This window comes from Temnothorax americanus, unplaced genomic scaffold (genome assembly GCF_048541705.1).
Source record: "Temnothorax americanus isolate GAGA-0224 unplaced genomic scaffold, ASM4854170v1 Scaffold38, whole genome shotgun sequence".
In the NCBI taxonomy this organism is placed as follows: Eukaryota; Metazoa; Arthropoda; class Insecta; order Hymenoptera; family Formicidae; genus Temnothorax; species Temnothorax americanus.
Window position 1 is genome coordinate 1,085,647 of NW_027509526.1, and position 14,229 is coordinate 1,099,875.

The following is a 14,229-nucleotide window of genomic DNA, read 5'->3' on the forward strand; positions in this document are numbered from 1 at the left end:
AGTCATCTTGATTTTGGCGCGTGAGATTTTTTGTCACTGCATATGTTTCTATCATTAGCAATACATCCGATACCGTAAGATGAGATTCGGGAAACATCACGGTGGTACCATGCATCTTATCGATATTGAAATGCAGATTGGATTCATCTTGGGATTCGTCCTGGGATCCGTCTTAGGAATCGTCTTCATCTGCTGAAGTCGATTCACTTTCATTATTTTCGGATTGGCTTTCGCTCGAAGATAGGTTATCGGCTATTTGTTCAATGGAATCTTCGTTTAGATTCTCGTCCAGTAACATATAATTACGATCGTCAGTAGAAGCATTCGACAATGTGTCGAAAAAGAAATCATGTCCCTCGTTCAGTGGAAAACCAATGGTTGGTACTTCATTCTCCGACACAGCAGGAAAAATGAAATTATCTGCAGAATTTGACGTTCCCGGTTGACAGCTTGAAACATTTTCATGGGGGACATTACTTTCTTCGTCACCTGACGCATTCAACACGACATTACTTTCTCTTTTTGCCTTTTTGGCTTTATTACGCCATCTATCACGTGTTCTCTTGCAAACTTGTGTAGACTCATATGATGATGAAAGAATAAGCTTATAAACTTTCTTGTTTTTTGTCGGATCCATCGCGAAAATACATTTAACTAATCACTTTTACTTATCGAAACAATATTTTCTAGAAGAATAAAGTGACATTAATAGATGTTCTGTATCAATAGTAGTAATATGTGCCCAGATAACCAAGTGTGACATATTGATTACATATAGAACAAAGTATCGATACAAATATAATATTTGCGCATATAAAATCGGATGAAAAACTTAATTTAAAAAAAAAATAACTGTATCAACACATAATGACATAATTGGAGGAAACTCTCCATCTGACGTTTTATCTGAAAAACTGTCTTTCCAGTTAAAATAGTTAGTTTGCCAGTTAAAATAAATTAAAATCCCGAAAAATAAAATAAAATAAAAGCTAAACAGGAATAAGAAAACTTTGAACATAATATAGTAAAATATTAATGCTCGGGGGGCGGTAGAGCCGTACCCGGATTTGCGATAAAGCGAAGCTCGAAGGACCAGGGGGGATGTGTAAAGTCTCCCCAAAGCGAAAATTAAGTTAAACAAATGCGACTCACCGTTCGTTGTGCCGTCGACTCCTGGCGGTCTCGTCTCGGTCGCGATCGGGCTCGTGCAGCAACGCAGGCAGGGCAGCAAGCAAGGCGAAAGCGAGGCAGGCAGCAGTAATTTAAGGCAGGCAGCAAGCAAGCAGGAGGAAGCAAGTAAAGGCAGCACACAGACAAGCCGAGAAAGTGGGCGACCGCACTATTCGGGAGCGAGCGGATGATCTCGCGACTCCGAATATTAGCACAAGTCTCTCTGCTCCGATACTCTATCTGTGCTTCGTTAATCTCTCCGTGCTCCGAGACGTCGTAACGATCAGACGTCGTAACGATGAGTGCTGAGGGCTCGCGGCGCTGGAACAGTGTCGCGAGCGAGTGCTTGTTCTTCTGGCGGGTGCCCTCGTGGGGTGAGCGAGGGCAGCACCGATTGGTGAGTCGCGCGATTATCGATTCCGCGTTGATCGCGATCCGCCGACGTTTCGCGCGAGTCACCGAAATACTTAAGACTAGGTACGCAAGAATATTATGTACAACGAGTAATGAGACTAAACAATACATGCATCTAACTACAGTTTGGTGAGCGCCAAACATACCGCCCATTAAAATACAACGAGTTGTATTTTATTTCAATTTGAATCGGTCGCCTGTGGAGCAGGGCCCATCGGTAGGGGGCACAGCTTCACTAGGGGACGCGTGATAGTGCCGTCCGCCACCCGCACCGTGGCGACACGCGGGACGCCGTCGCCGCCCGGATGCAGCGCCTCCACTCGTCCTCGCCTCCAACGCAGAGGAGGCATGTTGGCGTCCTTGATGAGGACTAACGCACCGACACCGAGCGGGTTGACTGAGGTCCAACATTTGGGACGCTGTTGCAGGGTGTGGAGATACTCCTGATGCCAGCGCCTCCAAAAGTCTTGGTGTATTCGTTGGACGAGTTGCCACCGACTCAGCCGATTCATCGGTAACGGGGTCACGTCTTGAGTGGGAACGGAGACGAGCGGTTCCATCGTGAGGAAGTGACCCGGTGATAGGACTTCGAGGTCGGCAGGGTCGGTGCTCATCGGGCAGAGGGGTCTGGAATTCAGGACGGCCTCGACCTGCGCGAGGACCGTCGTGAATTCCTCTATTGAGAGGACTTGATCACCCACGGTCCGCCGCAGGTGGGTTTTAAAGGTCTTGACTCCCGCCTCCCAGAGGCCCCCGAAGTGGGGCGCGGAGGGAGGATTAAAGGACCACTTGATCTTCTCTCGCTCCGCTGCGAGGCCCATGCGGCCTTCTAGTTCCCGTGCGGCCCCTACAAAATTCGTTCCGCAGTCGCTGTAGAGGAGCGAGCAGCGTCCGCGTCGGGCCACAAAGCGTCGCAGCGCAGCGAGGAAGGAGTCGGTGGACAACGAGAAGGCGGCTTCCAGGTGCACCGCCTTAACCGAAAAGCATACGAAAAGGCACGCGTACACTTTGACGGAGGAGACCCCCCGGGCTCGTCGCGTGACTATGTTGAACGGTCCCGCGAAGTCCACGCCGCTGATCGAAAATGGCTTGGCCTGTCGGACCCTATCGGCCGGTAGTTCCGCCATGAGGGGCTGAGAAGTGTGTGGCCTTACGCGGAAACATTGATGACATCTCGAGAGTACGCGCTGTATAGCGCGATGCACCCCGAGGACCCAATAATGTTGCGTGAGCAGGTATTGCAGCGTGCGCCGACCAGGGTGCATGTTCGTGCGGTGCACGTGTTCGATAACGAGATCTGTGAGTCTATGTTTACAGGGCAGTAAGGCAGGGTGCTTGTTCTCGAATGTCAATCCGGATTTTGCAAGCCTGCCGCCCACCCTGAGAATACCCACCGGATCAAGGAAGGGAGCGAGTTTGCGAAAGGGCTTGGGGAGCCTTCTCCCGCTTTGAAGACGATCGATCTCATCGCGGAAAGCATCCGCCTGTACACTCTTCACAACGAGTAGTAACGCGGAATGCAGTTCGAGCTGATCTATGGCCAAAGTCGTAGGAGCAGATTTTGCACGGGAGTGATGTACAAACCTGAGAATGTATGCTATAATTCGACCAATTTTCTCGATTGATGAGAATCTTTCGAGCAATGAATGTACCGCGTCAGGCGGCTCGAGCGTCACGAGCGATACGATTTTCTCCTCCTCGATCGGAGGGGTTTCCGAATCGTGGGACGGCTCAACTCGGGGTTCGAAGCGAACAAGCCACTCAGGGCCTGCCCACCACATCGAACAGGCCACCAGATCGCGAGGATAAAGCCCGCGGGAGCAGTGATCCGCCGGATTGGACTCCGTGTCGACGTGACCCCAAGCTGATACCGGCACGTTGTCCTGAATGAGGGCAACGCGATTTCTAACGAAGGTCTTCCACCGTTGTGGTGCTGAGCGGATCCAGGCCCGGGCGACCTCGGAATCCGTCCAAGCATACTCGTCGTCAATGTCAAGGTGTCCGCGGAGGGTGCGCCGGACGTACGCGATTAATTTAGACAAGAGCAGAGCCGCGCAGAGCTCCAGACGGGGAATGGTGAGGGGGCGAAGCGGGGCGACCTTAGACTTGGCGCACAGTAATCGGACCCCGACGCCGTCGCGCGTAACGATTCGCAGATAAATCACGGCTCCGTACCCCAGCTCGCTGGCATCGCAGAACCCGTGGAGTTCGCAGCGATCTACATGGCACGCGTTAAACGCGCGAGGAACGCGAAGGGAAGATAACACGCCGAGCTCCGTCTGGAAACGACTCCAACTGCGACGAATGTCCATCGGAGGCTCATCATCCCAATCTATTTTGAGGGTCCACAGACGCTGAATTAAGCACTTCGCCGTAAAGGTGAGTGGGGCCAGAAAACCCAGGGGGTCGAATATGCGCGCTACTTCCGACAGTATAGTGCGTTTGGTGCACTCACGATCCAACGCGTTGACTTGAAACCCGAAACTGTCAGATTGTGAGTGCCACCGAAGGCCCAATATCTTCTGAGATTGATCCTCGCTTGACTCGAAATCTAACATTGATTGGCTACATAACTGCGGGTCGAGGCCCTCCAGCGCGGCAGGATGGCTGCTCGACCACTTTCGAAGTTCGAAGCCGGCGCTTCGGAGAAGCGATAGCAATTGGTCGCGGAGTGCGCGAGCCTGTTCCACCGTCCGAACGCTTGTCACGACGTCATCCACATACAGCGCCTCGAGTAGGGCTGTGAACGCTAGAGGATATTTCTCGCGATATTGATGAGCTAACTGGAGCAAACAATAGATCGCCAAGAACGGGGAGGCGCTAAAGCCGAATGTAACTGTTTTGAGTAGATAATCGAGGATGGGGTCCGACTCCGAGAAGCGCCAGACGATACGTTGGTAGTTGCATTGCTCCGGGCTTATCCAAATCTGGCGAAACATCTGCTTCACGTCCGCGGTTAGAGCGATCGCTTCGGCGCGGAACCGAAGCAGGATGGCGAGCAGGTCCTGCTGCAGCTTCGGACCGCTGAGCAGGGTGTCGTTGATCGACAGACCGTCCGGGCCTCGCGAGGACGCGTTGAACACTACCCGCAACTTAGTGGTAGTGCTATCGAGTTTATACACACCGTGGTGCGGTAGATAATAAATGTGGCCATCCGACGGGAATGGATTGCGAATTACCTCCATGTGTCCGCTATCGAGATAGTCCCGCATGAAACTATTGTAACCAGCTCTGAACTCCGGATCAGATTTAAATCGACGTTCTAGTGCGCGGAGACGACTAACCGCAATGGAGCGCGAGCCGACGAATGTAGGAGGATCCGACGCGAACGGGTACGAGACCACGAAACGACCCGAGAGGTCACGATATGTGGTCTTGGCGAAGATTTCCTTGCAGCGTCGATCCTCGTCCGAACAAGAAGTGTCCTCCGGCACCTCCTCCAATTGCCAAAAGCGACCCACCGATGTCGCGATCGACTCGAGCGTAGTCGCGAATGACCTCAGGGGCGCTGCTTGGACTGATGGGGATACCGCGCCCGTCAGAACCCATCCGAAGACTGAGTTGAAGGCGTCGGGTTCTCCCCTTTCCCCCTTACGACGGCCCTCCCGTAGCACCGACACAAACGAGTCCGCCCCCAGGAGGATGTCAACACCGCCGGGCACGAAATATTCGGGATCCGCGAGCGGCAATCCCTTCAAGTGTTTCCACGGCTGGACCTCCACCTTGTCATTAGGCAGCGGCGAGGTTATGCGCGAGAGAACCGTAGCCTCTATCGAGAACCGGGTGTCATCGCGACCGCGCGCGCGGATCACGAGGGAGGTGAGGCCCCTCGTCGTTGCCGCCCTGGCTTCGTTTATCGCCAACACGGTTGCACTGTGTTTGGTGCGACGAAAGCCGCCCTTCCGGAGGCAGCCCTCGGTAATAAAGTTGGCCTGACTCGCGCTGTCCAGCAATATGCGTACGGGGAACGCATTGCCACGCGCGTCTATCGCCTCGGCTCGTACGGTGGACAGGAGGACGATTCTATTGGCCAGGCTAGTCATTGTTACAATCGGCGCATCCTCCGACTGAGGAGCGGGTACGGCGTCCGGTTCGGCAGGAGTCGCGCTAATGGGTTCGGGTTTAGGGGTAGTATTAGAGCTCTGCTCGTAATGCAGAAGCGTATGATGCTTTGTGCCGCAGGACCGACATGCCCACGCGGACGGACAGTCTTTCATGCCATGCCCCGAGCGCAGGCAGTTGAGGCACAATCTCAAGTCGCGAGCCTTAGCCTGCCTCTCCCTCGGCGAGAGTTTTAAAAACTGGGAGCACTTCGACACGTAGTGAGACTCCTTACAGACGGGGCAACCGGCCGCGTTAGTCACGAACGAAGAGACCGGTGTGGACTTGGGTTTGGAGGACGGGCCCGCGACGGCCTCGAGAACCTGACAATGCTCCGCTAGAAATTTCGTGAGTTGTGTATATCGCGGTATCTCCTCAGCCCGGTGAGCCGACTCGAACTTTTCCCGAAGGGAACGAGGAAGCTTGTCTAACAAAAACTTCAGTAGAATAAAGTCCCATGAATCGGTAGGGAACTTCATCAATGCGAGCGCGCGCGTGTTCTCGGTAAACGTATCTAATAAGTGGTGAAGAGCCTCGGCCGTCTCCGCCTTCAATGGCTTTGCCTCGATTATCGAATTCAAGTGATGGTCCGCTAACCTTCTCTTATTCCGGTATCGATCGACCAGCGAGTCGTAAGCGATCAGATAGTACTCGTCGGAAAACGGCAGGTTCTTCACCACGTTGAGTGGTTCCCCTTTGAGTGAAGCCAGCAGATACTGGTATTTCTCTATCGCGGAAATCTGCTGGTTATGTATCGCCGCGTTGAACAACGCGATGAAGGAAGGCCACAACGTAAGGTCGCCGGAAAACTGCGGCAGCGGGATCTTAGGTAACTTGACCACCGAGGCCGGACCCGAGGGCTGTGCCGGCGCGCCTGCGAATGGCGCGCCCGTTTCACGGTGATATCGACTCTTTACGGCGTAATGCATCTTGTCGAAACTGGCTCGGATTCCGTCCTCGACCTCGAAATCCGCCGCTTCTTGTATGACCTTCAGGTGGAAGGCCTCAAAATCGTCCGCGATCTTCGCTACGCTCGAGTAGCGCGCGAGGAAGGTCGCTCGGATTGCCGCGTCGGTCGCGGCTTGTAGGGAGAGGTCGTGTATTTCTTGCATACGCCAATTGCATACTTCGCGACGAGCATATGCGGTCTTCGACATGATGTAACAAAGGGGTTGTCCACCACCGACAGACGAAGCTAAGAGCAAAGGGAAAACGGCGAATAGGTAATCGGAGGCGACGGCAACTCGAACCAACAATATCGAAACCCGGCGAATATAAACACGAAAGTCAGGTCGTCAAGGTGAGGGATAACGGACGGCTCCGTTCGATGCTCGCGCAAAGTCCCGAGGGAATATTCTCGGTAATATTCCTCGAGTTGAACGCGGAGACTACCAGCCGTCGGATTAGCGCGATAAACAATGATGCGATCCGACTCGCGGACGTCAGGACACGCGTCGCAGAAATTCGAAAGGCAAATATTCTCGATCGGCGACAATAATATTCACGAACGATGGTACTCTCGCACGGATCACGAATGTCGGGATAATACAAGTGTTGGGTCGGGCTGTATGTCACCTCGCAACGACGAAAACACGAGCGATGCCCGAGAATATACAGAAAAACAATGCGCACGAGACCGGCCCGTGATCGAAGGCCACGGCCGTTGTCTCTATGCGCGAAAGTATCGCTGGCCCGGAATACTCGAATATTCGACCGAATATTTCGGTTACGATTAAGTCAATTAGATGGCGACTAATTACCGCGTCGAGCGCGGAATCGATTTTAAGGCGACTAACGGCTGCGGCTCGAGCTATGACGAACGAAGTTCGCGCGCGTATTCCCGTTGCGAAGCGAGCGTTGCACGAGAGATACCGCGCGAGACACGAGTCGTCGGCACGCCGAGCGTTATTGCACCTCGTTAATGCGAGAATAAGGATTCAGCGAATTCTCGTAGATTGGTGGCTGATGGCCGTTTGCGCGATGCTACGCGAGAATTCCCTTCGCGAAGCGAGCGTTGCGAAACGGGAGATCCTGCGAGACCCGCAAGGTCACGCACTATTGCACCACGCGTTACAGAACACAAGATTCGGTGACTTAAAACAATGAAAGGACACGCGAAAGGTCGGCGGTAATAGACTAATCGCGTTGATATGATAATCCGGCTCGAAGGACCAGATGCTCGGGGGGCGGTAGAGCCGTACCCGGATTTGCGATAAAGCGAAGCTCGAAGGACCAGGGGGGATGTGTAAAGTCTCCCCAAAGCGAAAATTAAGTTAAACAAATGCGACTCACCGTTCGTTGTGCCGTCGACTCCTGGCGGTCTCGTCTCGGTCGCGATCGGGCTCGTGCAGCAACGCAGGCAGGGCAGCAAGCAAGGCGAAAGCGAGGCAGGCAGCAGTAATTTAAGGCAGGCAGCAAGCAAGCAGGAGGAAGCAAGTAAAGGCAGCACACAGACAAGCCGAGAAAGTGGGCGACCGCACTATTCGGGAGCGAGCGGATGATCTCGCGACTCCGAATATTAGCACAAGTCTCTCTGCTCCGATACTCTATCTGTGCTTCGTTAATCTCTCCGTGCTCCGAGACGTCGTAACGATCAGACGTCGTAACGATGAGTGCTGAGGGCTCGCGGCGCTGGAACAGTGTCGCGAGCGAGTGCTTGTTCTTCTGGCGGGTGCCCTCGTGGGGTGAGCGAGGGCAGCACCGATTGGTGAGTCGCGCGATTATCGATTCCGCGTTGATCGCGATCCGCCGACGTTTCGCGCGAGTCACCGAAATACTTAAGACTAGGTACGCAAGAATATTATGTACAACGAGTAATGAGACTAAACAATACATGCATCTAACTACAGTTTGGTGAGCGCCAAACAATTAAGTTACTAATTAGTAACCAGCATTCTACTTCAATATCAAATTAAGTAACTTCAGATTTTATATTCAGATGTATGTGTGTATGTTACTTACGCTATTGTGATATGTGCTACATGTGAATACATATTTACTTTGAAAAAAACAAAATATTCTCACTCGTGGAACATTCAACCAATCACCATTATTAACCGAAAAAATTACATTAAAAATGAACCAGAAAAATCATATTAAGCAGAAATTATTTGCAGTTGTTAAACAACCAATTACCATTATTAACCAGAAAAATAATATTAAATTTAAACGAAAAAGATCACATGATCTGTTTTACAAAGGAAAACGAGTCGTGGAAAGTTCTGTTAACAAATCTAATAGAAATTTGGACGGAGAATCTGACAGACGAAACTATATTTCGCAAATGTCAGGTATTCAATTCGTCTCAAGTACCTCACATACATTATACACATTTTACATGTACAAATTACAATTTTTTATACTTCAACAAGCGTGAATCATATAAAAGAAAAGTATAGATTGAAATTTATTCTACAAATAGCGAGAATACTTCGCATTTTTCTGAGTAGGAAAATCAGTTTATATCATAAATTCTACCCCTGTTTCATATACTTTTGGTAAAAATTCGGTCCACTAACGAATGAGTAGTTCGTGGGAAAACGGACGGACAGACAGACAGACAAACAGTCGGGTTTTATATAATAGTATGAAGTATGATTAAATACACTTGCAAATTTACAAATATATATCTTATTCTTTGTAGACTACATAATGTACATAAATGTAATTACAACTTCGTATAATTAATCATATTTACACATAACAAAACATAGCAACTCGTAATGTCAATAACTGACGGTAATCATAATTGGAATAACATAAAATAACCGCAATAATAAATCCACAATTGTATCGCTACCTTGCAAGAAGACCGGCACAATTTAAAAAATATCAATTTAGAGAAAACGTTTTTTAAAAATTTAATCAAAAGAGAACAAGTATCCATAGGCAAATGGCAAAGTAAGTACCAAACGAAACAACTCGTCAAACTGATTACAGATATGTCAGTCTCAGAGTGTACCTATTTACCGTTCCAAAAATATCCAGAGCATTTTCGATCGAATCGAGGAGGTAGAATGGAGTAAAGACGCATAAAGACATAAAGACATAAAGACGCATTTACAGTAGCAAAGGCAAGTTTCTACGATAGATTTAAATTGGCAAAAAGCCTAGTGTCAAGTTCGCCCCGCTGTCGGCTTAGCCCCGGTTTCCCCTACACTCTGAGACTGACATATTTGCGACAGGGGTTATTTGCGGCTCGGATTCCGATCACCAGAGGATCTGGTCAATTAGGATTCTTATGGGGCGGTCAGAATTATGGTATTCTGCTTGTTCATTCAGGATGTATGTTTCGAAAACATCTTCGATGATCGTACACTCAGAGCACTCGCTTGCCGGGCAATAATCGACTAGTGTTTTATTACAGTCTGCACACGTTTGGAAATCTGTTCGCGGTCCGTACTGCACGAAATGCCACAGTACGCCTTCGAATTCCTGTCTAACCGGTTGGTATTTACCGAGTAGACAATCTTCGCAAATTTTTTCATCGGTGGCTTTATTTCGAAAAAATATTGTATACGCACAGACGCCAGTCATAAGCCAGGCTCTGAGCGGGGTAGGGGGCGGACATATCCTGAACGGAAGACGCCTGAACAAATATATCGGGCACATGAGGGATTTACTTCGATTTAGTGGGAGTTGATCTGGGAAAAAGGAAAATTAAAATTGAAAAACGTTGACAAATTCTTATGTCACCATTTTAACCAAAAAAACTATATAAAAATTAAACAAAAAAAATCGTATTAACCAGAAAAACTCCAATTTTGAAAATAAGTAACGCATCTCATCACGATACATACTGCCAGTACTGGCAGTGCATTGCAGTGAATATCGGAACACAGCCTTCGTTCGAGGGAAAACTCGACGGCTGGGTGGCGGAGACGACGACGGTGGATAACGGCGAGATGCCGATCCACGCCCGAGACTGATTTATTAGCACGTATTCTAATTGTGAAGTTGTTTTGTGTTTTGTGTTACGTGTTAAATGTATAAATTAATCATATTAAAGAATCTTATAATTGCAAAGCTGCTTTTTCAGCTAAAACGCAGCCATTGGATAGGTACGTTAAAAAAGTATACAATTAATTTAGTTGCAGCTACAAAAATATAATCGGCAGCTATATTTCTCACAAAGATCGTTCTAGCTGTATTATAGTATCGAAACTCATATTTATCCAATGCAGTGATAAACATTTGGTAATGGGACCTAAATTTTCCAGAAGATATTACTAGAATGTTGCTGTTATAAATTCTATATGTGGCAAACAATATTCTACACTTGCAAAACGCTTTTTTGAGTGTTTAAAAACTATTATAATCTCGGCATTTTTATATTAAAATTTTTGTCTTAAAATGTTACAAAGCATTTATCATTAAAATATTTATCGCCAGTTTAATTACATTCTGTATAGTTAAAAAAAAATATTACAAAATTTCAAATATAAACGAATTCTATAAAAATCGGTAACCCCTTTCCCGATTCTCGCCAAAGTAAATGCCAATTTTTTTGTAAGGAGGGTGGTTAGTCAAATCAATTTGATAAGAATTAGTTCAAATTTGTGGAGAATATTTGTCTATGGAAATCTGTCGTCCATGCCAAAGTTGAAAACAATTGTCTGCATAATTGTCGAGTAATTAATTATTGAAGTTATACTCTTGTCTCTCTTTTATACACGGGCGACACAGCAAAAATGTTACCTAACCTGTAATGTAACTCTCGAAAGCATATTAAAAATGATAAGAATTTAGTGAAAATAGGTGCAAATAACTCTTTACATATTTAGTAAGAACTTTCTCGAAGACTGAAATGACTTGTCTTTATAGTTATCAAGAAATTGTAAAAATAAAACAGGACCACATTTATTATTTCCACATTTCAATGTGGATAATAACGTATTTGGGTTTCAATTGTACAAACAACTCTTTTTAAACCTTAAGAAACAGCAATTAAATGCATTCCACATATTTATTTGCTAAAATTCGTTTATTTCACGCGACGAAAATCTAACCTATATGCTTTTTCCCTGCCGCGCGCTGCCTCCCCACACGGAGAACTAACCAACCTCCTTAATGTTATTCTGTATAAAATTACATGTGTAACTTCACTTTTTTAAAGACATAAATCGGTAACTCATTCAACGATTGACGCCAAATTCAATACCGGTACTTTAATAAGGTCTCTCTGACTCATTGAAAATTTAATATACTTAAGAAAATTGGTTATTAAAATAAAAAAAAATTCATCTCAATATCTCAAAATTTGCGGAAATTGCAGCGAAAATAAACATTTTTCAACAAATTTAAAAATTTAAAAAAAAAGAAATCCTTTATAGCTACAATAAATATAAATATAAATCGGTAACTCTTTTTGAAGACTTTAGAGACTTTCACTAGATGACCACACCCTTTCACCTAACCTAACCTTAGAGACTTTAGAAAGAAAATAGGACTCTATAAGCTATCGAATGACACCTTATTTATTACTCAATTATTAGTTCCGAAGATATAACAAAAATTATAGCAATCATGGAGATTTGTTAAGATAAAAATCGGTAACCCCTTTTAGAGACTTTAGAGACTTTAGAGGGAAAATGAGACTATATAAGCTATCAAATGACAACTTATTTATTACTCTACGATTATCATTTTCAAAAATATAACAAAAAACTACGCAACCGGTTTAAAAAAATATAATATTATTAGAAGGAGCTAATTTTGCATTTGGCTATCTGGGTGCATAATCAAAAATAAATTTATACACGTATTTGTGAGAATGTACTTACCTCCGTTTCTGTACAAGCTTTTAGAGCAGTTAACTTTTCTTTTAACAATTGGTTTTTGTCAATAACCTTCTGTTTTTGCTTTTTAATTTTTTCGTCCTCGTCGGTTATTTCAGATGCAGAGAATAAAAGTGACGATGGCAAAACTTTCGGCCTCTCTTTTTCTATTCTCCGTTGCAAATCCTCTAACGTTTCTGTAAATATAATTAACTAGCTGGTTACCCGGGCTTCGCCCCAGAGGACATATGTAATAAGACACTCAAATAGTCTCTCTCCCTCCCTCTCTCTCTCCCTCCCTCCCTCTCCCTCTCCCTCCTTCCCTCCCTCTCCCTCCCTCCCTCTCTCTCCCTCTCTCTCTCTCTCTCTCTCTCTCTCTCTCTCTCTCTCTCTCTCTCTCTCTCTCTCTCTCTAAAATGCTATAAATTAAAAAATATTACTTTTTTTATTAACTGAAGTTCAATTCCGTCGTATACAATTCTTTAAGATTTACTCAATTATATCCTAAAAAATTGGAAAAATTTTGTAACCGATTTACAAAAAGATACTTGTTTCCAAAATGATCGGTAACAAAAAACTACAAAGTTTATAGCACTCCCCGGGAAATTCTACCCCTGTTTTATATACAATTCTTTAAAATTTGATCAATTACTTCCCGAAAAATTTGAAAAACTTCTGATACCGGTTTCCAAAAAGATCAGTAACAAAAAATTATACACTTTATACCTTCCTTTAATGATACTTTATATAAAATTACATGTATAACTTATACACTTTTCAAGCAGAAATCGGTAACCCCCTCCACCGATCCTTGCCAAATTCAAAACAACCTTCTTTTAATGATACTCTATATAAGATGACAAATGACATGTATAACTTACACACTTTTTAAGCAAAAATCGGCAACCCTTTCACCGATTCTCGAAATTCAATATAAATAATATTCTATCCATAAAAAAAATTAACTCAATATCTTAAAATTTGCAAAAATCAGAACAATTACGTAGATTTTTTTAGACAGAAATCGGTAACCTTTTTATTAGGAAATTCTACCCCTGTTTTATATACAATTCTTTAAGATTCGGTCAATTATTTCCCGAAAAATTGAAGAAATTAGAAAAACCGGTTTTCAGAAGATCGGTAACGAAAAACTATACACCCTATAGCACTCCCCGGGAAATTCTACCCCTATTTCAGATACGTTTGGTAAAAATTCGGTCCATTAGTTTCCGAGATCATCGAGGACATACAATCAAACCGACAAACTCTGCCTCTTTATAATAATAGTATAGATATAGATTATCACAGATTTGCGCAAATAAGGGGGAAGGGAGTGGTTACGTTAGTGGCTAAAGACATATACTTTACCTTCAACGAAAGCTATGGCTGCCTCCCGGTATTTATTGCCACACTTGACTTTATATAATTTTTCTTTTTTTACAGGAGTCTGAAAATTATGTATTTTGTCACTCTCGATGATTTTATATGCCGACTCTCCAGTGTATTTTATATAACAAAACATTACTGAAAATAATGTAATTAACAAAATAAAATGCAAATAGTAATAGTGGATTGTGCTAAGTGTTAGAATTAGGCCTGATAATGTATGAGATTTTTGCACGATAAATAAACTAAATGCGAGTAATTCGCAGTTTGTTCGCGCATGGATTGTTTGCTCACGCACAATTTTTTATGTATAAAGTTTACGTCACCAAAGTATGCGCGTATGGCCATATTAATTGTTAAGCCCCTTGCACAATGCTAGGCA

General features: G+C 45.4%; 1 long non-coding RNA gene across 1 annotated transcript in view; it reads right to left on the reverse strand.

Annotated features, from left to right (window-relative positions):
- Window positions 1-14,229, reverse strand: part of LOC143902156 (uncharacterized) — a 32,408-nt gene that overhangs the window by 2,727 nt on the left and 15,452 nt on the right. The window contains exons 6-7 of the long non-coding RNA XR_013258273.1: window positions 13,830-13,908; window positions 12,468-12,658 (exon numbers count right to left, since the gene is read on the reverse strand). This is a non-coding gene — a long non-coding RNA (uncharacterized LOC143902156). The remainder of the gene's footprint in view (window positions 1-12,467; window positions 12,659-13,829; window positions 13,909-14,229) is intronic.